The 25,153-nt window shown below is 34.8% G+C and overlaps 1 protein-coding gene across 3 annotated transcripts in view; it reads left to right on the top strand.

Annotated features, from left to right (window-relative positions):
- The first annotated feature begins 1,116 nt into the window (after positions 1-1,116).
- The window catches only part of LOC149783437 (uncharacterized), a 65,607-nt gene continuing 41,570 nt past the window's right edge, over positions 1,117-25,153 (top strand). Inside the window, exons 1-2 of one of the 3 annotated variants that reach the window (XM_089931674.1) lie at positions 1,124-1,275; positions 17,480-18,206. The gene's annotated coding sequence lies outside the window, so the exon portion shown is untranslated. Of the gene's footprint in view, positions 1,276-4,588; positions 4,612-17,479; positions 18,207-25,153 lie in introns of those variants that run through there. The other 2 variants (XM_089931673.1, XM_089931675.1) reach the window with 2 other exon arrangements.

Raw genomic sequence — 25,153 nt, 5'->3', positions numbered from 1 at the left:
ATCCCCCATTTTATTACTCGAATTATTCTTGGTTTTAAAAAAAATAAACAAAGAATGTTATTTTCAAAATGCACAATGTATTAATGTCTGTATCTGTATTTGAAACGGCTTTCCTTACCCGTGAAGAAACGAATCAAGTGAGTTAAAAGCGAGAACATGGTATAATGATTTTGACATTAGAACAATGTTTTCCATAAAACTAAATCCATTCGCTTAGGAAGGTGCGATGGCACGTGAGCAACCAGATCCTAAGGATGGTATAACTTTCGACAGACAAACACGAGCTCTAAGGGGAATGATATTTCAGTGCATCATCTTGCACTGAGGACGATACTTGTTTGCGAGATAACTATTAAAGTTTCGAAATACTTTGCTGTCATAATATCATGCAAAACAGAAAAAGAAAATATAGCAGAAGGGCAATTGATTATAAAGACTACTCAACGCATCGTTGATATCATATAATAAACGTACGCCCATATTAACACAAAATCCAGACCCATTTGGAATAAATTGTAGCGAATAGATTAAAATCCCCAGCTGCATGGTCCTGTCTAGAAAGAGAATGATGCCATATATATATGGCTCTGGTTGAACAATCACAGTAGCTCTTACAAAAATAGATTTATCTTCGTTTACCCTTTGTATTTGTTTAGATGAGACAAAATGAACGACTGCGAACGGTAAAGAATTACTAGTACTATTGACTCCGAGCGTTCAATATAGTGGATCGTTATGAAGCGCCTATTGTTTTTGTACATTGTATAGCCACAAGACAATTTACGTGTAAGATGTATATATATATATATATATATATATATATATATATATATATATATATATATATATATATATATATTCTGCATCGTTTTAGCAAACAGTAGTATAGTCAGCATCCCATCAGAAAACCTATAAATATTACGTGTGCATATGATGTTTACATACGTTTCCATACAGATAACACGTTTTGGATAACGAAGTGTGAGCTCTATCTCTCAAACCCGATAATGGCCTATCAAAGCCACGAGAACATAGCACAAATTCCGGTGAAGGTCTGTATCCATAGCATTGGCATATGACCTCCCAGCCCAAGTATCTGAGTAGATATAATTCATCTTAGGTAGCCAATTAGATAAATGTGCACCTGTAGAGACTTACTTAAATACAAGTGACTCTCTCATGAATCTTTCGTCTCGCCCGTGTTTGAAACTAACGACACAAACATCACAAACGGCAATGAGCTGTATTTCTTTATATTGCTGAACTATTTTTAAGGTAAGATATTAACTGTCAGTAATCTTTCCTTTAAACATGCAAACATTTTTTTCATCGGCTTTTCTTAACTTATACTTTTAAAAAATATTGTACGAAACATTTTTTGTGAATTCGAATACAATAAGGTGGAGTTGTGTGGAGCACGTGGTACCAGATACTCATCACAGTATATACACGTAGAGTTAGACAATGGCTTGGTAGCTGTGTTTCTCCTTCTTCTGTCCCTCCCCCTCCCACCCACACACTTTGTACAATAAGACAGAGTTGTTTGGGGTATGCGGTAACATATAATAGCATCTACTCGTAGTGATAGGGAATTCCCTGGTAGCTATGCTTGTCTCTCTTTCCTTACAATCCATACAATTATTTAGAGTTGTGTGGGGTAAGTGGCACCAGATAATGGTCATAATATCACGGTGTAACTTTTGGTGGTTGTGCTTGTCACTACCCAACTCCGACACTTCCATCCCGCTGTACAACACAACGGCTGTGTGGGGTAAGTGTTATTAGATAATGATACTAACATCTACTTGTAGCTTTGGTATTTGTGCTAGTCCGATTCCTCCCACTCCCATCACCTTGTACAATAAGTCTGTGTGTGGTGACTGGCACCAGCATAGTAACTAGATGTGGCGTTAGAGAATGACTTCCTGCTTGTGCTGTCCTTCTTTTTCCCCACCCCTTGCACAATAAGTTTGAGCTGTGTGGGGTTACTGGTACCAGTTAATAATCATAATAACTGGAAGTGGCGTTAGACAATGGCTTCGTGTTTATGTTGTCCCACGTTTCCCCACCCCTTGTGTAATAAGGCAGAGTTGTTCGGGATAAGTTGTTACCTTATAACAATCATAGTATCTACGTGTAGCATTAGAGAATGACTTGATTGCTTTACATGTCTCGATCAACATACCGCCATATCCCACCCCATCCATCTTGCACAATAAGGCCGATTTGTGTTGGGTAAGTGGTACCAGATAATCATTATTGTATCTACGTGTGACTTTAAGGAATGACTTGTGATATGCTAGTCCCGCATACCTACCTCCACCTTTGTTCACAATAAAGCAGACTTGTGTGGATTAAGCGGCACAGGATAATACTCATAGCAGCTATGTGTGACCTTAGATAATGGCTTGGTAGCAGTGCATTCCCACACGCGTTGCAGATCAGCCTCTTTTCTTTTGAACAAGCAAGATAGTTTCCTTGCAAACATCTTTGGACGGCAGGTTTTATTGCTGATGAGTTCATATAAGTCCCATATATGTATACCGACAAAATCAACTCACTAGTGTATAGATTCGGCAACAATGAAATACTAAAATTAAATATTTCTAGAGCCCAAGTGCAGCGAACACAAACAAATAATTAATTTTGCGAAATATAAATGCTGACACAATGCCACACTGTACTGAATTCCGCATCATTCAAGAATGTGCTATTTAATTTAATTTTTTTAAAATAAATTTAGCACAAAAACAAAGCTGGCAGTATCAGGAGATAATGCTAGTTTAAAACTTTGGTCAAAGTTTGTTTTGTTAAATAATAACGTTGAAGACAACGCAAACGTTAATCACACATATAATCTAAATTTATGCAAACGTGCAGATTTACGAATTGTCATTAATGAGATAAATAGAATCAGACATTGCAGCAGGGTGGTTAAGCAGTCACATGGATGCGTAACGTAGCCATTACTGAGTCAATATGAAATATAAGCGAACGAAAGAGAATGTAGCAAAGGTCCTAATGTGCATTTTCTATACCTTTGACTTTAACCCCATAATCAAAGATTAAGGTACGCGTGCCACATAATGAATAGTCTTAGATTCACAGTGATTCATTCCAATTATTTGGAAAGTCCATGAAGGGTTAGCATTTGCACGGACCGGTAACACACTATTGCTGGTGAAAGCATAATGTATTAAAAATGTGTTATGCAATCTACACACACCCCCCTTGTGTGCTTGCATTGCGCACTATTGAAATGTTCTTTAACGATGGGACCACTTTAAAACATTTCGTGAAAGATATCTGGTATGACAGCGGGTCTGAGTACAATTTTCACGCCTATCGCCACTGATCCAATGCAGGTCATGTCCACTTGAACATTGATAAGGTCAATTATATAAGTTCAGATAGGACAGATAAAAGATGTACAACTAGCATAGACTAAAGTAGTAAATTAATTTCAGTTTGTTTATTAATATATTTATTTTTCCACTTTAGCATCCATTAGAAAATCACAACCAGGAAGACCAAATAATTAAAGAAATATAACTGAACGACATCGTACAGCCTTACAAAAGGAATATGCGGAACTTCATTCACTATTTATCTTGAACCATTTGATGTGGAAATATTTTATAACATTCAGCTAAGACTAGTTGCTAAATAAGAAACATTTTGCACTTTGGAGCAGTAGTAAGAATAAAATATAAATAAACATTCTAAAATCCAAACACAGAAACTATCCCACAAAACGAATTTTCAATTATCATTAGTTTTTATTGATGACGTTAGAAACATCCACTGACCACAAGGTATTAGAAACAAAATTTATCTTGTCAAATAAAATACAATCAGAATATCAGACGAGAATTTATCAAACTATTAAACACCAATGAAATAGTATATGGCAAAAAACTATTAACTAATTTAAATTGCCAGCTAATACAATCTTACATACTTTGCATGCAAAATATTACAATATCGAGTGTTGGTTGTTCCTTCATCCTGATATATAGAGACCGATGTTTACCCCATTTGTTATTTTTGGGTAAACTATTTGTTACAAAAGCATGAATGCAAAAATGAATGAAGGCAAGTGAGCTGACCATTCAGAATAATATTTGCTAAACATCAGTTTGAATGTATACAATTCTCATTCTAATGGAACAATTTTCTATAATTCCTATACATTGTACCCATGTAAGAAGGCCACATGTGTGCAGTGTATGATAATAAAGATAGTGTCACAATCTTAATGTGCGTATTTACATCTCGATCTCTAGGTTTAAGTATGTGTCTTCAGTGATGCAGGATGTATATTACCAACAGATGGGCATATATATATATATATATATATATATATATATATATATATATATATATATATATATATATATATATATACCACATAAACACCACCTTTAGTCAGAAAGGCAGAATGATTGATCTGTTCAAGTAAGTTATATCGCTGTTTTATTTTTATTATGGATAGGAAATAACTATGGATAATTCCACCTGTTTTTCCAGAGAGTGCACTAGAGCTAAAAAAAACGGTCGTACATTTTCGGGCCTGGTTCAGCTAGTCTGACCTAGTTATTAGCATGATAGGTTTGTATCAAATTTCCTTTGCTACATGAGCGCATATTTATTAAATAAAAATTTTGATTGGCACTTTATAATCAATGAACATGTATCTGTAATTGATATGGAAAAATATGTATAATATTGTGCTTGAAGTTTGCTAATATTTGAGCAAAAAAGAATGAACTGCCCTATGGCTCCTTTATGCTCCTGAACACATTAGCACCTTAAACCTGAATGGTTTGCTTTCGTACCATGTATGATGATTGTAATATGATCTGTTGAAGTAAATCGAAGACAAGATGCTGAAATAAAACAAAATGAAAGTATAACCCAGAAAAACAAATATTTAAAATTGTACAGTGTCGGTAGTTTAAGGTTAGAAAATTATGTAAATTTATAATCTATCCTGCTTTCATCCTCATGAAGATGAAGACTTAGTTTTAAGGAAGATCCATAGATGTAAAAGGAGACAAATATAAGACTCCTTTAATTTAAATAAAATTTCATCGATTGACAGACATCGCGACTAATATGTTTCATGGAGAAATCTCTCACAACTGTGTCAAAAGTAAACAGTACATATTTACAACAACTCATTCCATATGTAATATTGCAGGTCAAACTGCAGATCAGCATACATGTTGGTGGCGCTATATAACCTTACGATGATGGTAAACCGTAAAATCCGCAATCAACCAACTAAAAGACATTTAAAAACAATTATGGTGGAAAATTATTTTTTAGTGATGACAACGTTATAGTGTCATAATTATAGTCCGGTACCAGCTATATTTTACTGGTTTTAAAATTCATATCTGTTTTAAACTTGAATACCTGAACAATATCGACATTATTGCCTTTACTCGCATATTGTCTATCACATGCTTACAAATTATTTAAGCTTACATTCAGCTTTGATTTATTCTCATTCTTTAGAGAGTCGATGTTTACATTCTGACAGTGCTTCTATAAAACATTTTGCCAATCATGAATATTTCCGTTCGGTAAATACGGTGAACTTGACATTATTATTGCTAAAATTAGTTTTGTTGGTATCTTTGTTAATAAAACTACAGATTATGAGACACAACAAATAATGATTTATCAGTAGAAATGATAAAGCATCATTTTAATCCATAAATTATATACCAGCACAAAACCAGTAAAATTGATGGACATTGAAAATAACTAAATCAAAAGTAATTTATTTTAAGGTTTACGTTGTTTTCACTGCGTATTTGTGTGTGTGTGCGTGTGCTTCGTAACATTACTTACAGTACAAAATAGGCTCTAGCAAGGGTTTTACTTATACAATTATTGCTCGTATATATGCAGTCAAACCGATGTCAAACATGCTTGTAAAATGCATCAAGAAGCTACTTGAAATACTTGTGATAGAGCGAGAAAAATTCTGAAAGACTATCTGAGCATTGTTTAAAAAATAATGCACTTGTTTCCATTATATCATTATTTCCACAATCTTGCAAATTGTTAAGTAGCAATGTACCGTATAAAGACCGTTATTCCCTTGAATGTCTGGCATTACGTTAGCTAACTTACTGTACATGTCTCGGAAAATGCAGGAAGGACTTGTAAGATGCATAAGAACAAAGCTAAAACTGTTTTAATTATGACAGATTGTCGTAAAGCATCAAGATGGAGCACGAGTATAACATTTGAGAAGAAAATATGATGCAAAGACGGGGAATAACTACGGTGCAAAATGTTTCAGTTGCAATCTAGATAAGAAATTTATACAACTAAAGATCTTTTTGCAGGCTTATTTTGATCAAAGTGTTATTATTTGGCTAATTATCATGCTAGGATACGTTTATATTCGATTGCTTCCATTTTGAATCATTGTTTTATTTGTCATGTATCTTTTCTAAAATGTCAGAGACACCATTTTCAAATATTTCCATTAAATTACCAAGAGCTGCTACTTGATTTAAGTCTACTAGTTTCAGGAAAACAGAAGATGTTCCACCATGGAGTACACTATTTTGAATTGTCTTCAACGATGAAGAATGTCTGCAATTTATTCAGATCACGTTTATGTTGCAAGACTGGCATAAAATCTAATGCAAAAAATAAGCAAGGTATAAACCATAGATAATATTATGTATGAGTAAAACTATTAACTAATCAAGAACTGTTTAATTTTTATTATACTTCAATGCATATCATATATTGTCTTAATATTACACATAAATAGGTGCAGCAGTACGAGTTTCAAAACGGCCACTGCAGCGACATAGTCGATTTCAGATATGTACAATTTATTTTAAAAACAACTAGACACCTTCAGAAGTCTAAAATGGTGGCCACATTTAAATGTCAGATATAGAAACACCTTCGAGCTCGTTGAGTGAAACTGAACGACTCTATGGCTAGCTGTTTAGAAGTAGTGAGGACAATATTTAATTGATGGTCATGTTGACTGTCAGATTGTTGTCTGTTTTATTGATATTCAGTTTTAGTTGGTTGTTAATGGCGTGTATAACACATGATTGGTCATATCACACATGATTGGTCATATCATGCAGGAGGACATCATATGCAGTGGACTTTCTTAAATTATGTGCTTCGTATAAGATGTCAAAGATGAAGGGGGGTGTTGTACTCTGATCGACGACATCCACAATGTTTGTGCAGCAATCTTAAATTCTTCCCTGTTGTACACAGGTAAATACTGATTAATCCCATATTATTAAATGTAATAGGCAATAATAATCAGATTATATCAACTTTATTCGTCTCCTATCATAGCCAGCTTTTGTTACAATGCCATTATTGTACGACATCAATGTTCTGTGTGCTGAAACACAAAATGAACCTTTGTAATTGATTTGCATGAGTTGCTTATCTTGTCTTTAGGTACAATGGCAGTATTTATAGATTGACTACAACATCTATGTTTGTACATGAGCAAAATGTCAATTACAGTCCTATGCCAAATTCTCATTGTATTTGGATTTACTAATAGCTTATTGAAAGTAACTGCCAATCTCCCAATCTGTACACAGTGAATCACAACACACAGCAAATCACAATACACAGCAAATCACAAAACATAAAAAAATTGTACCTGTGTTGGTACTGATAATGAAAATTACCTTTTTAATTTCCTTTATATTTCTAGCAATTCCTTGAATGTAGCTGTCATATATTGAAAATCATGTAAAGCGAAATTAAAGTTGTTTATTTATATTAATCTGACAAAAAAAAATTATAACTTTAGAAATAAACCTTTAAAATATTAGATAACCTATCTCATCTTTTTGCCTTTATTTAAATTAATGTTGTAATTGTTTGCATTGTAGTGAACACGGATCACGTATTTCTACCATCTGTATGTACTATTTCCAGTATGTACTGTCATAAATAAGAATCGTAAAGCTGAAATGGGGAGGGTCACAATTCTGAGATATTAATGGTTTACTTAATTTAGATTCAATCTAATAATATTTATTGGAAATATTTATATATTATACGATAATATAAGACGCTTGCAATCAAATTCAGACAATTTTGCATGGTTGCATACCTAATTTATGTGAAATCCCGCGCACGTGGGACATTGTGTGGAAACTAAAAAGTGAGAAAGATGAATGTAATTAAATAAGGAAAGGTCACATTTATTGTCTTTTACAGTTTCTAATATATTAAGGGAACAACAGTGTTTTAAGGGTGCTAATATTCTCTGGTTCAGCAGCTAAGACCATTGTGCCCAGTCATCAGCCACTGGTTTTGTTATTCATTCAAACTTGACAATGTCATTTTAAATGTATATTTTATTAATTTTTCATCAGTTGTAAATCGTTGATTGACGACTTAGCAGACAATGAAATACAACTTCAGATTAGATAACAATAATTAAACTAGAACGAGTCTTTATTGGGACTCTTGCACAAATTTAAGGATAAATAAACCTGGAGGAATTCAGATCGTTATGGGTGAACAAGACACTACCACATTAGCTTAGTGGACTAATTCACAACGTTTGTCATCCTTCAAAAATATGTTTGCCACTGATAACTATCAGAAGTCGTGTAAGTATGATCATTGTCCGTGCTAAGAAGGTACAGGTACCGTCCTGCCCTTTTATGCTTCTAATTTGCACATTTTCAACCTGACTTTAGTTTGGTTCTAAGATTTTAACATACAGAAAAATCAATTGTAGGACTATATTTGAACATTTTAATCATTAACTGTAAGAAGGAATGAATATATATATATATATATATATATATATATATATATATATATATATATATATATATATATATCCAATGAGAGTGAGAATTAAACGGTCCTTTAGACTTGGTTCAATAGTAAACATATATCTCTTTATTCCCCTCTCTCTCTCTCTCTCTCTCTCTCTCTCTGTACCTAAATCTGTGTCACAACAGTCTGATTATAGGGACTGACACTCTGCTGGTCGAACAGAATTTCCAGCAATTTAGGAAAAGACCTGTACCGTTCTTTTAACTAATGTGTGTTTGAAACCATCCTTGATTGTTCAGGGCATGAGGAATAATTTTAAAGTGACTGCTGCTGCAGTCGTTTTAATCAGTTAACATTCCACGTAGGGTCAAGCAGAAATTATTGTAAGTTGTTGGTGAAAATCCCATGTGAGCATGACCTTTCATTGACGAGGAGAGCGTTAGCAAGATTTATTGATGGCAGTCGTTGTGGCTTTAATGGTAGTCCCATTAGCACCATTTACACTTAAGACCAACATTAAAGATGATAAGACGTCTTTTGGTGAAACACACATATGACCGAACGTTTATGATGAGAAGCTTTAACAAAATTGGCAAGATGGCCACTGTGTTGATCTTACTGTATATCCATGTGGTACGGACGCGACATCATGAGAAGTCTCTGGTGAAAACCGACGGCGATATGAATTTCCGTTTAGAACATAACAAAATTTTCAAGAAGGATGCAGAGGAAGTAATGACCATTTTCATTTAGGGCCACCTAGACATGACAATATGTATTGGAGTAAAAACTGCAACACCGATTTCATGTAAGTCCCACTAGACTATGGAATGACTGAGGTGTATAGTTTCGTGGCAGCCCTCCAAGTACATAAGCAGATGTACCGATAACAAACTTGAGCTAACGGATGGATAGATAGATGAAGAGGTAAAAATAAAAAAGGATGGTTGTCCCTTAAGCTTTTTAGGTCTTTGACCAGTAGAGCGGAAAAACACGTGATCTTGTTTTATGAACTTTTTTAATTTGATTTCATTAAAGGTAGTGTTGTTGTTCAACCTTGTGATGCAAACCCATTTTCAGTACATAAATACTATATTACTCTGTTAATGTCTACCTGAGAAGAGATGCTGTTGAAGTGTGGCCTGCGTTAAATAGTTACTAGCAGCTTTAAACTTTTTATATTGCTCATTGGACTGAACCCTCATGCACATTCTGTATTGACCCGAGTTTCAACAATTTCATATCGTCTGCATAATTTAAAATAAAAATAAAATAAATTTAAAATAATTGTTGCATGCGCCTCTGCTTCTGGAACGACTTTCTGTGTTCATTCAACTTCGCCTTCATGTCAGGCACTGTCGTTATTGTGTCATCATATGATGACTGGCTCATTTAATTTTCTATCTGATGCACAAATCTCCACATGCTCGACTGAAGTTAAAAACAAATAAAATCAGAGAGCCATTGGTCAGCACTTTATTACAATCATTGAAAATACCACCTTTATGCTTCAAGTTTTATAATTAGGTTATGTCATAATATAATGGGTTAATGGAGGCATCACAATTACAAAACACACCAATTCTGTATATTTACAGACTGTGCATCTACAGATTCTAACCTAAATGGATTAAAATTTAATGTAATCACCTCTCTTTGTTTATTGTAACATGTAATCGTATACCCTTGTATGCGTTAATAACAGATCTTGATATTAATATTTCTCAGTGCATGCACAATTTGGAACTATTTTACACTAAAAAGCATCTGCAAAGAAACACCATTTTGCAATTGTAAGTAGACAAGTACTAGCCTGCTGGTGTCAAATGCACGCCACCGAAATACGTAGAACATACATTGTATTATGCCATTCATAGGCCACATACTACATTTTTTGCACATGCTAGAAGATGCATTCCATTAAAGATAATGGATCTATGCGGCAGCAGGTGGATAGCCATTAATAATTAGCCAGTGTGTGTCAATTACCTGAAAATGTTCGATCAGTGTTATGTTGAGGAAATTAAATAGTAATGTTTTGTCACAAGGTTAACAAGCAACTGTCTTAGAATGTATGGAATACCTGGTCTAGATTTGGAGGGATTATGGGCATCGGGCTACTTTATATTTCTGTTTCAAGCACTGGCTCTCTATTTAATAATTGCTATTATTATACTATTTCTATAATTATTCTATTACGGGTTCTTCCCTCAAATTTTCCAATATGACTATGTTACTTGCATATATTCCAACTCCATGGACCATGCAGACCGTTTTCAATCAATGTTTGATTCTGAAAAAAATATTTATGCAATCGAGGTACACCGTACTCGCGGAGGCATGCTATAATCTGAATGTTAATATCATCATAAAGACATTGGTTCACAGAAATACCTGCGCTCCAAAGTTGGTTATTCCTTCCCTAGAGAAATTTGGGTTAATCAGATGATCTTGTTTTACCATCTTTCTCCCAACCTTTGATTACTATAGGTAGTTTTGGGGTATACTCTCGCGTATTTTGAAGATGCACTGCAGAATCACGTACACAATCCAAAACTCTGTGTTCACGGAAACGTTGAAACGGAAATCAAGACACGAGGCCAAATATAAACATTGCTGCTTTTATTATTACCCTTACTGATTCTTCAGTGAAAACGTGTTATTTTTAACATTAAAAATTAGGGTATATAACCTTTTCATTCTTTTATAAAAGAATACCATGTTTATTGTTGTAATAGATAATGCAATAACACAGAAGGTGCAAATTGAATTTCACATGGCTATAATTTATGATATTGGGAAACCATTATTTTACATCACCGTAATGTCAGATATCAAGAGCAATAATGACATGTCAACGCTATCATGAGCAAAATACATCATGGATGAAATTATTTCTTAAACCAATAAGACAAAAAAACGGTGACAGTAGTTCTAATGACCAGCCGGTATAAAAATCCTTCGTACTTTATAAATCACGGTGTTACATGAGTGATAACCTTAATGAAAAGAACTGAAAGGGGTTGTGCAAAACTACTAAAAGAAAAATGAACACTTTTAAACTTTAATGAAATTTACTTTAAGTTATCACATACACACACATACACATCATAGAATGAGAGTATATGTATAATTATATTTATTAACATTTCTTATTTACAAAAATGGTCGAATAATTGCAAGAAATAAACTGCGCATGGAAACTATAAATTATGCCTGTGCATGCATCATGAAGGAGGAAACAAGTATATCTCTAAATAATACTCATCAATGCATACAGTTCAGTTTACTATTATTAAATTATTATTAAATTGCCCACAAACCACCTTATCTATCATTGTGGGATACAGCGTAATTGCAAGTATCTTATAGCTATAAGTAGCCATCAACCTATTATTACTTTAAGCCCCATGTGACACGTGCATATTTTTCAATTCTTGGGATTGTAAATGTATTATTCATTGTTAGTCTGTACTTCTGTGGGAATGTGTAACTGCCTTTCAGACATTTAGTCCATAATCATACTAAATCTTAAGTCCTCCCCTTTTTTGAATAAATCAATATGGCCATTCCATAATAAATTATTATCTTCAGACACACCTACAAGCCTTTCATGTTTGACATTTTCTAATGGATGATTATTTATTGCAAGAGATAGTCTTGGGTTCCCTGACTTGTGTAGCTTTTGTGATGTCCCCAAAATCATACATTTTGTTTTACCTTCATTAATTACCATCATATTTTGTTGTGCCCAGTTTTGGACTCTAATAAGGTCTGAGCTTAATCTCATTTGGATAACTTCAGTATCAGAACTAGATGTATACAATGTTGCATCATCTGCAAACAAATCTGTGTTTGTGGATTCATTATTTAATGGTAGATCATTGATATAGATAAGGAAGAGGTGAGGGCCCAAAACTGAGCCTTGAGGGACTCCTGAATGAATAGTGCGAGTTTGAGAGCTAATATTGCCAATGCTTACTTGTTGAGACCTTTGGTTTAAGTATGATCTAAACCAGTTTAAAGAAGGATTGTCAAACCTGTAACCGTTCAGCTTTTGCAGCAGAATTTCATGATCAACAACATCAAAGGCTTTCTTGAAGTCAAGGAAAACAATCCCAGTCATATGTCTATTATCCATTTCATTCAGCCAAAGATCAATTAATTTGGTGAGTTCTGTTTGGCACGAGTGGTACTTTCTAAATCCTGATTGCGCTTTATGAAATAGAGAGTATGTTTCGAAAAATGTATAGACCTGAATGGTTACATGCTTTTCAAATGGTTTTGACAATACAGGTAGAATTGATATTGGTCTGTAATTCCCTGGATCCTCCTTTTCTCCTTTCTTAAAGATAGGTGTAACCTTTGCACATTTCAATGTTTCTGGAAAATTACCACTCATTATACTTAAATTTATGATATGCGTTAGTGACTTTGTTATTACTGGTGCAGCAATTTTAAGAATTCGTGGACCAATGCCATCCAATCCAGAGGATTTATTAATATTAACCTTGATTTGCATATCAAAAACATCCGCTTCAATAACATTAGCTATTGAAAAATAATTATCATCATGAATTTAAGCTCTTATAAATAATAGAAGAGCATCAAGTTCAATTGGAATGTTAGTCTGGTTCTGAATACTCGTACTGGAGATTCTTATGAAGAAATTGTTGAAGATTTTTACAATGTCTTGTACAGATGTTGCTATATCATCATTTTGCTGAAGTCTAGGGGGAAGACAGCTGTTCTTGGGTGGGTTCAGCTCTTTTAGATGCTTCCAGAATGTTTTGGTACTCTTACTTTCATTAATAGTCTGTTTATAGTACTTCTCTTTTGCCTTATCTATCAGGTGCTTAGTTTTATTTCTCCACTTTCTATAGCTTTTCATGTCTTTTTTCTTGTGGAAATTATCTCTTAGGTGCCTAGCCACATTGATCTCAGGGGTAACCCACTTGGGTGTAATTTGGTGTTTAACCCTTTTTGTTTTAATTGGGACATGCTTGTCTAAGGCTGCATTGAACATATGATATCATTTGTCCAAGGCAGTGTTGACATCAGCTATAGTGCAGACTGATTGGAAGGGTTTGCAAGCTAAATCATTTAAAAACATTTCCTCATCAAACTGTTTGAAGTCCCTGTATTGTATTTCAAAACAAAATTACTCTTTGGTGTCCAAGCTGTGTTGAAAATGTAATGAAAACCAAATTATAATTAAAGAAAAGTAAATTACCGCGTCCTATTCAGCAATAAAATGTACCCTTTTGTAGAACAGTTTGTCATGACAGAAAGTTGAATCAATGTAACATAGCCGGCTTCCCACAAAATAAACACCTACTCTACCTTGACGATATGCTAGGTTGAAACATATTTTAAGAAAATTGTATAAAATACATTAGGAAAGATGCTGTTAAATAGAATTGCGGATACAGGCAACTGTTCAACAACGGGTAATAGATGGAGAAACCGTTAGCTAATGTAAGCAAAGTATTGATCAACAATGGATAAAAAATTGTCTTCATAAGTACAGAACTGTACAGTAACAGTTGCAGAATGGTAAAGTTATTCATTAGAGCTTACCATATCTTGCAACAATGAAGATAGGCATAACTGAACCATCTTTCACGTTTACATACTAGGCCAAATTGGCCAATAAAATTCCTTAAAATTACTTGCCAACGACACCCTGAAGCATTATTTTGCTCATAGCTGCAACATCGAGATCTCAAATATATAGGTGTGGATAGATTTGTACTATCATCCATAGAATCTCTTCTGAAAGTTACATCAACAGGAAACGGTAAAACCAACACCGTTTTCAAATCTCATAAAAATCCCATATACACCAAAAATCTTCATAACCCTATTAACGACCGCTCTGGTAGCCTAAGTGGTTTGAGTGTTCTCCCCGGATGCGGGAGGAGGCGGGTTCTAACCCCGGCCGAGTCGTACCAAAGACTTATAAAAATGGCAATAGCAGCTGTCTTGCTTTGGGGCTCAGCTTTTCAAGGTTAGTGTTAGGACGGGTCCGACTGGTGTCAGGATAATGTGATTGGGTGGGTCATGATACCAGATGTGTGCAGCATGATGTCTTAGTGCTAGATGCACTATAAACTGCCACACTGCAGCTAGGACTGAACAATTGTCAACGCTACGATGAAATCCAAATCACACACACAAAACACACACACACACATATAACCATATTAACGATTATTAAATGTCCCGAAACATGACATATCCTGACAGTCTCTCCCTGCACCATGGCCCGACCACCCCATCTAAAGCCCACTGTATCTTCTTGACTTGCGTCCACGAATTCCACCATTGATTCACAAGACAACGCTTTCGACGCACATATCTATAGCACCATTTTTCACTTTAGTCGGACGATAGTGGAAGAAAGCGAGTCCCGAGGATCGAACCCAGTGTTGTGCCATCAAAAGGACACATATCACTGGACAAAACAGCGAAGTTCTATCAGCAAATATAGGCATTAATTGATTTGTATTCTGAAGTATTTTGCTATTTTAATTATGAGCAGAAGTTTGTTAAAAATACAAATGAAGGGCATTGTGTCCCGATTAGTCCGCCTTATTCATATAGTTACACAGAGAATAAATTGGTCAAACTAATACAACAAAAACAACAAATACTACTACCACAAGTAACAATAAGAACAAAAACAAGAAGAACAACATAAACAATAAATCAGGCAAGAACAATAATTACCGCAAAATTTGCTAATTGTTGGATGACATCTTGGCTGTGCGACCTGATTATAAGCTTCAGTTCATTGAATTTCAAGTCTTTCAAGTCGTCTATTAGCTGGTAGGTTTCCATGTATCCCGATTTTGAGGATAAATTGTGGACGTACAGTAATGTGGCTCAACAAGCTTTGAGGATACATTTTGTATGTACAGTAATGTGAATCCACAATCATAAAAGAAAATTCGAAAATGCCTGTGACCGTGTCACCTCAAAAATAATGTACAGAGTATATGACGTCTTAACTACTGCTTTTAATTCCAAAGTTAATAAAGATTTAAGGAGTATTTCTCACATATGATACAGCAACAATGTAACAATGTACATTAGAATATCATAGAGACTGTATTTCATCTCAAAATACAAAACCTTACGTGCAAAGAAAATAACTGATGTTACGAACGGCAATGTTTTCTTTATGTGGTACGCTTAGATTTGTTAATCAAATTAGTTACCAACATATACCATATACTATATATATTGTACTTGACTTTGCCCAAAGTCAAGCTCACCAGTAACATTTATTTTGTAAAGAACATAATATGTAATAATATTAGTCAATGAGCGTGGATTAAATATTCATATCATCATTAATTTAAGCATAATTGTCTGAATTTGAGTTAAGGGATACAGTCTTGCTTCTGACTGTAGACATTTTTAGAATGAAAAATATTCCTTAAGTGACAGAGTATTTCCTGAAAATGGTAGTATTCACCTAGGCAAAGTAGAGAGGTATGTAATTTGATTTATCTAAAAATAACTTATTCTTGCCGTAACATCTGGGGCATCGTCAATATTATTGTTGTGTTTAGGTTTTCATTAGGGTGGATTTATTTATCTAAATTAATATACACTGGAATTAAAAAGCACCCAATAATATTATTGGACTGGGACATTGGTTTAGATTTATAGTGAATTCAGATAAGAACAGTTTAGATTAGTATTGTGAGACATCAAAAGGCTTTGCACATTATCACACTCAAGGCCACTGGCACATTAGCATGTTCGAGACTATAAACCTTGCTTCCGTTGTATTACGAGCCAGAATCCCTATCATATGAGCAACCGCTTCTCTCACATATTTTATGGAAATATCATAATAAGAATACTCTGATTTTAATACTCGATGTAAACTATCAGGTTTTGAATTTAATCCTTTCATGGCATTATAATTAAGGATATACCAAGTGGATATGCAATTAACTGAATTCTGTTTCCTAACCTGACTAAATGAATAAAAAGTCAAATGCACAACACTATTTTTAGTAATGAATCCGATACGTCCGACTCTGCGTAGATAATTTCACTGAACTGCAGCATTAATGGGAAAGGCCAAGGTGCATTGTATATATTACATAGATTTTAACACCAGATTCAATGTTTTGTTATTTTCTTATTTATACGAAACAAATCACTTGAAAGTACCACATTACCACTTTCACTTTGGTCGCCATTATATAATATCCTTGCTATTACAGTATCGGTTTATTCACAATCATTTGGAGATGTTCTGATGCATTCGTATAAATCATACGTATTACATCTTGAATATAAAATGCTAAATACACCGTATATAAGATAACGATAGATTTCAAATATAAAAAGTACAACATTTCTACAAGCATGAGATTTTACAAGCTTATTCTACAATTTGTCTAATATTATATTATATTATATTATATTATATTATATTATATTATATTATATTGTATTATATTATATTATATTACATCACATTATATTATGTTTTTCAATAAATAACTAGTCACTGTATAATATATAGTGATAAGTATATTCTACAAATGATGTTTGTCAGCTAAGTATGTATTTTGTACATTGTATTATGGGCCAAGGGTCATACAGTGCTGAATAAATGTTTACTTCTCTTCTTTAAAAGATTCACCTGCCAGAGAATTGATGACATCGAAATAACGTCCAGAACCTCAGAGATCTGTTAGTGATTACTGATTTCTCAGCACGGACTAGAGCGCTATTTGCATGTTAGACAATTGATTCCTTCAAAAATATTCAACTGGACCAAAAACGTGTCTGTGTTTTAATTTGTTAGATCTGACGCGTTAAAACAGTCTATGACAGTTTCAGACAGCAAGCGACTATAGTTTATAAACGACCACAAGCTGCAATTCTTGTTAGCAAGAATGCAGCATTCATTGTAAGATTGTCTTCCATGCTCTTAACACTACATTGATTTCTAGCATTGATCCAACGCTTGCCACTAATTCGATATGTAGCTCATTGCAACCTAAATTTGCCCGTGGTGAGCTAAGATGGATGGAATCATTAACTACCGCACACACCTCAGTTACTGAGAAACGAAACTAAACGCAAAACCCTCACGCAAAAGACTGCAAAAACAGCACCGGAGGAAAAATGAGACAGTGCTTCTCAGTCAAGACAATTATGCCTGAAACCATTTTATTATTCCAAATGTAACATCTGTTCTCGAAAAGAGGAACGAACATACGTGACGTTATAAGATTTTTAGTACATGCGAAAAGTCGATACGATCAAAGTGCACAGAAAATAATAGATTGCGAAAACATTACTGCAATAGAAATGTCCTGAAAGAAAGTTCTAAGGAAGAAAATCTAATTTTTAACAAGGTAAACTTTACCTTTCTAACGCAATACGTTATTAATTCACTCAAAAGATTCAAACTTCATTTTAATTTTGAAAAGTTGTGAAATAAAAATTGTCTTATTTATTTAGAGTTACGATGATACGTACTTGGTAAGTGCTATATCGAAGTATATACATACCGTTTGAAGTGACCTTTTTTCAGATTCGGGCGAATTTAGCACCCTGGGTAGAGATGTATCAGTCACTTTTAGCGATTTTTTGATTGCGAAAGGATGCTTAGAGGAAAATATCCGTCTTAAAATGGTGTGTCAATATAACTTTTAAAAATAATTGAAAACTCGATTCTTTTTTAAGCATTAAATTGTGCCATGAAAGACACTGCCTCCCCCCACAAAAAAACCCACAAAAAACCAAACAACAAAATAACAAACACAATTACCTTTGTAAACAGGGTAGATTCTAATATGGGACCTTTTCGGAGATATTTATAAGAATCCCTCTAGAATTAAAAGCACACAATACTCCTGTCCGTCCCTTGAGGGCGTGAGGTTACCATGCGGGTTTAAGATTCAAACTTTTATCTGGAGGCTTTGTTGATATGCTACTTATATCTATATATTTAAACTCCTGGTACATGATCTTATTTAATTTTCTTAATTTTCTTTTATGGCTGTAAGTTGTACAGAATATCTATAGTTAAATCTTGGCACACGTGATCCGAGTCTGTTAAAGAGTTTATTATTATATAGGATCTATAAAAAGACGCTTACGCAAGTGTTGAAAATTATTAATAATAACCTCAATAATAATTTTCAATGACACCCATAGCTTACTTTCTCAAGGGCTGGGATTTCGATATTTCTAGAATATTTCTGTAACTTCCCCTTGGATGGGCTAGGTCACATGAATGTACCAATTCGGTCACCCTGGGTCTATTGCGAAATATAGTCGCAATTAAAGGATTATATAAGGAGAGAGCTGGGCTTTCGGTTTCTTTCTAACTTTGGAGTCATTCGCATTTGGTGTGATTCTGTTTTATTTCTGTAGATGTTATTATGTTGTATTTAAATATTAACCGAGAGGAAAAACATTTGTTATGACCGTTCAGTGGAAATAAAAAGTGCTCATCATTTTGACCATGATTTTATTCTGGAACTGTTATAAATTATTCGAAGGAATTTTAAACCTCGCCTTCTTGACGACGTCACTTTTCTTGGAGGACCAGTCCATGTCCGGCTTTGATATTTATAATAAACGTTTCATTCATTTAGGATTTTCATAGACCTTTAGAAAGATTAGTTTGGATTCACTTCATAATACTGTTAAGTTCCTCTCACATGTTTTATGTATAGCCTTGATAATTCATTGTTGTTAAGTTTTACAATACTTCTTGTTTTTGCTCTTGTCTGTTACTTAGTCTATGTCCATAGAGTCATAACAGATTTGCAATATTTCTGAAACCGGAAACCAAAGTACCGGTAGCTTTTATGTACGTTATCTAGAGATACATTATTAAATTGTCCCTTACATAAAAAGACCCTGTTCAACATGGATACAACACTTTCTGAATTCTGATGTACATTCTTATTAGCCAGTTAAATATTTAACTTCAGCTAACACATTATTATAGCGAGGTTTTGGTAGGCAATTGTCACATTGCATGCAGACTTGGGTACTACAACATGGATATTATCATTGATCGAAAATAAATCCTTTCAGTGCTTGCTAAATATTGGAGGTTTATTCAACAGACATTTTTGAATATTGTCTCAAAATATATAATCCCTAAATGTTCCTGTCATATTGCCCCTCATTTGAAGGAACCCTCTGCATTAATGATAAAGGGTTCTTATTTCTTGATTTTCTCCAGATGTAGATTTCATTATACATCGTCAAATGAGATTCTACAAATGGAAGACAACTGTCAGAAAATAATTAAAATATTTTGGTATCCCTCTGTGGCAACGTTTTTAAGCATGTGCATCATTTTGCACTTTTGTTAAATATCCACAAATTTATGTGGGTCATATTTTCAGACATTTGTTCAAGTATAAATATCTTTCTTAATTTATGATCAATTGTTCTTATAATATTCAAGGACTGGTAAAAGTGAAGGTGTCTGTTCGAAAAAGAAGTATTTATCATCAATATGAAATACTGTGATGGCCGATAGAACCCGGTAGATAACTACGCAAAGAAACTCAAATCTGTAGACGGACACGTGTTTTCTAACTTTTGTTCGTAACGGTCTCTGCATTCAGATGTTAGTGTTAGGCATGATAAGCCTGGTGTCATGATCATGTGACTGGGTGGGACATCATGCTACATGTCTGCGGTATGATGCACCCGTGTTAGACATCACTATAAACTGCCACATGGCTATATGACTGAAAAATTGTTTACGCTATGTTAAAAGTCCAAATGAAACACAAATTTTGTTTAAACTATCGAATCAAGTAACAAAGAACAAGAAAACATACGTGGAGTTTGAATCAATAGCATTAAGAAAGCTTCCATCGGACGACCAATCAGGGAGTCCAACGTATCTTACGCTACAACATGTTTTTGAAACATTAAGAAAGGTTAAAATCAGACGACCAATCAAGGAGTCGAAAGTATTTTACGCTGAGGATGAACCAGAAGATGGACCCGACGATACTGAACCATCACTACTGTCAAAGCGTAGATCTAACATAATATAAAAAATTACCGAGAGAGGTATTAAAGATATTAGGGATTAAAATAAAATAACATTGCTGCGTTTGGATATATTATTAGAGATCGATATGTAAACCAAGAATAATTCGGCACTCAGAAGATGAACCAAAAGATGGATCGGAAGATGAACCAAAAGATGGACCAGAAGATGAACCAAAAGATGGATCAGAAGATGAACCAAAAGATGGATCAGAAGATGGATCAGAAGACGAACCAAAAGATGGATCAGAACATGAACCAAAAGATGGATCAGAAGATGAACCAGAAGCTGGATCAGAACATGAACCAGAAGATGGATCAGAAGATGAACCAAAGATGGATCAGAAGATGAACCAAAAGATGGATCAGAAGATGAACCAAAAGATGGATCAGAAGATGAACCAAAAGATGGATCAGAAGATGAACCAAAAGATGGATCAGAACATGAACCAGACGATGGATCAGAAGATGAACCAGAAGATGAACCAGAAGATGGATCAGAAGATGGATCAGAACATGAACCAGAAGATGGATCAGAACATGAAACAGAAGATGAACCCGAAGATGAAACAGAAGATGAACCAGAAGATGGATCCGACGATATTGAACCATCACTACTGCCAAAGAGTAGAACTAATATAATAAAAAATATTACCGAGAGATGAATTAAAGATATCAAGGATTAAAATAAAATAGTATTGCTGCGTTTGGATATATTATTAGAGATCGATACGTAAACCAAGAATAATTCGGCACTCAAAAAGTCATCTCAATGATGATAAAGAAAATATGAAATCTTCAGACAAGCAGGAAAGATACGTGTCGAAGTAGAAGAACCCCTTAAAATATGTAGAAAAGGAGAGTCAGCTTAAAATAATAAAAATAAAATGAAAGGAGAAAATCGGATACAGAAACTAGATCTGAATTTGTTATTAATAGTGATATTACGTTATTTAAAAGTGCCGTGTATATGATTGATATTAGAATAATCGAAGTATGCCACAATGACGTCGATGTTGCGACGATGATACTCGATTTTTCAAGATATTCCGATGATTATTGAAGGTGTGTTGGTTCATCAATGATGTTCTCAAAGGATATTACTGACCATTCTGACCATATACAGTATGAGATGAGGCGACCAAGAAACGTTGCCGACAACGCTAACGCCGACGCTCCCTGTAGCCCATTGCGACAATCCAGCATTTAACTTGGGATTTGCGGAATGACGATCTCAAATTGATGATCAAGGTAGATTCAGCTGCGTGATACCATTGTCGCATATCTTTTAATTCTGCAGACATGTTAGAAAAGTTATCTTCGAGGCCAAACATACAGTTGAGCTAGTCCGAAAATCAAATGACAACGATTCAATTTGGCGAGATAATGCTGCAGCTGCACGTATAAAACACTAACAAAACTTGCGTTGTAGATGCCAGTAATGACCCCATCGCTCACAGAAGAAGCATAGTGAACTTTGTTGGCCATTGACACAAACATTAGAAACGTTCTGGAAGAGAGCTACATGGAGGGAGATGAGGAATACTATGTTATAAGAGGTCAAATATAACCAGAATGGTATTATGACGATGCAACATTGACAAAATCAGAATTTAAGAGAAACCACAAATTGGGAGTTTTCTAGCAAATAATTTATTGATGAAATAACGCAGGAACATACAAATGCACAGAGCAATCTGAGAGGGTTTTTTGACAGGCATATAAATCAATATCCGAATGATACACTTAAGCAGCAAATCGTTAATGTCATTTAAGAGATTGGTGAAAATTGATACAGAATATTTTCAAAATGTTGTGTTGGAAACAGCAATTGCCGGAATTAAAAACTTATCTTACCTCGTGATGCAAACAAACAGTTATTTCTTGATTATTTTAAGGTTACCGCTGAACAAATATCTTCGTCCAAACTACCCAGTTTGGATATTGATAAAATGAAGCAGCATCACGAAAGCATAATTGACGAACATCTTCCGAAAATTATTGAAGCATGGGAGATATTCTCCGACATAATAAAGATCCAACAGGTTTTGGTCGTCATGTGTCGCCTGGCATTGTCAATATCATATCGACGATTTCAGTAAATATAGTCGTTTAAGCAGTCGACGGTAGCTGTACCGCGTCTCGGCAAGCATTAAAGCAGGCCCAGCAGGGCTATGTTCTTTACAGTTTTCCTCCCTATGTCCCGCCGGGTCACTTGATTATGTGGGTGACCAATAACCCTGTTTATTTGCCATGTCATAATTCATCGCTGTCACGAATATGTTTTCGTCTAACCGACCAAGTTGGTAATTTATTGGACGCACGGGGTGAAGAATTGTCTCTTAGTTTGTATGTGTGTGACAGACCATAACGGTACAACATGATGGAAAACAATAACAACAAAACAAAACTTACAAACAAATAGCATTCATTGGTCGTTAATTTAATTTCGCGATCTCATTATTTTGGTACCGTTGACGTCGCTATTCTGTGGATTCCTTGGTGGATTCTGCGGTAATCTTGATAGACTCCGACCCATGCCGCTTTAGCTGTCTCGCTCGTGCACTTACAGCAGCTCGAGGTTTTGGTCGAGTCAGATCTGATCGTATTTCCTCAATGGCGATTGCCAATGGAACAAATTTAGCTATACCATGTTGTTCGTGTAAATCCGCCAATGACAATTCCATTTCGCGTTGGAGTAATTTGAAGAATCTGTACTCGACTCCTAGTGTATATATGCCCTCTTCACGTTGCTGCTGTATCGTCTCAAAATCATCGTTGATTTTTTAACACTGAGATGAACCTCGAGACCATCTTACTGAAATTGTTCGATCGTGGAGATAATCTCGTTCATGTTTGACTGGTCCATTATACAGCAGATGTATTTATTTAATAAAAATATTTTATCTAGACCAATTCGATAACGTGTTACTGGATCGTGTAAACTTATCGTGATGAATCCATGTTGGATATTCTGACCATGTGCGAAGATGTTTTCTAAACTTACCTAAGTCCATGTCGCCGGGACTGTTTCGAAGCGTATGTGTATCAACCCCGCTAAACATAACCTACAAATTACAGTTATATCTGATCTCTTTGGAAATTTGACTATACACTAAGTGACATAAATACCATATGTGTTTTTGTGTCTGCTCCGTGAATCTATTCTGGCTGGATTTGATTGTTTGTCAAGCTTGACATCATTGTAAACCACTAGATTGTTGATATCCTCGTTAAGATCCTTGATGGACGGTGCTTCATGTATGTATGTGATAAATTCAGGAACATCGTGTTCGGCCGCTTCAGATTCGTTAAATTTCTTAAGCACACTGTGACATCGTTGGTCATCCACGGATGGCGCTACTAAATAAAGTTTGTCCCATTGGAAACATCATTATCCGGTTGAGCAACAGCTGGGTTCTATCTGACCCAGATTGATCAAGAATGGAATTGAGTAACACTGGATGATGCTTCACCGGTGTTTGCTCACGTGCCGCTGAACAGTCAATAACGTTGATATTGTATAGATATACTATAGATATACTATTTTGTTTATAATCATGCCATTATATTGTGTTTGATGCAAAACGGTCACGGCACAACATTTCTCAGAGTAACCACGTTGCAAAATAACACGCGGCCACGTACAGGCACACGCGTAAAATGCGGCACACAATATTATACGTTGATGCGATCCATGGTGGTAATATTGATAAGGCACTTGGGAAAGCACATGGAACGCCATGGACTAAGTATAAAGAGGACAAACATCCTCCAGGGCATAATTATTGTGGTCCTGGAACTCGCCTTGATATTATACTTGACGAAAACAAATCAACCAAAATCAGGTGAAGTTCCGATAAATGGTAATTGATCATGAGTGTCATGTTCATGATATCGCGTATAAAAATAAAAATCTACAGCAACGAAATATCGCGGAAATCAAGTTTTTTATTCACACCCTTTATTCGATAAAGAATAAAAACATACGAGAATCAATCTCGAATCGTTGATAAGATCGGCCATGAAAGATATAATAATGTTGGGAGCTGACAATTAAACGCCAACAACTACATAATGGACTCGATTTATTATAGTCCAGTCGGATAAGGGAGAGGTACACCGGCAATTAAAACACTCGACGATGCTGCAGGTGTCACACGAGCTGTAAGACGCAGATTTGTTGTCACAACAAGCCATATGGCAAATTTATCTTCCATGTACCAACACGATTCGATATGGACGGTTTCATGTCAGCACACCCAACGAAGTT

This window comes from Sinohyriopsis cumingii, chromosome 14 (genome assembly GCF_028554795.1).
Source record: "Sinohyriopsis cumingii isolate HCF-2022 chromosome 14, ASM2855479v2, whole genome shotgun sequence".
Taxonomy (NCBI): domain Eukaryota; kingdom Metazoa; phylum Mollusca; class Bivalvia; order Unionida; family Unionidae; genus Sinohyriopsis; species Sinohyriopsis cumingii.
This window is presented reverse-complemented; position numbering and strand designations above follow the sequence as displayed.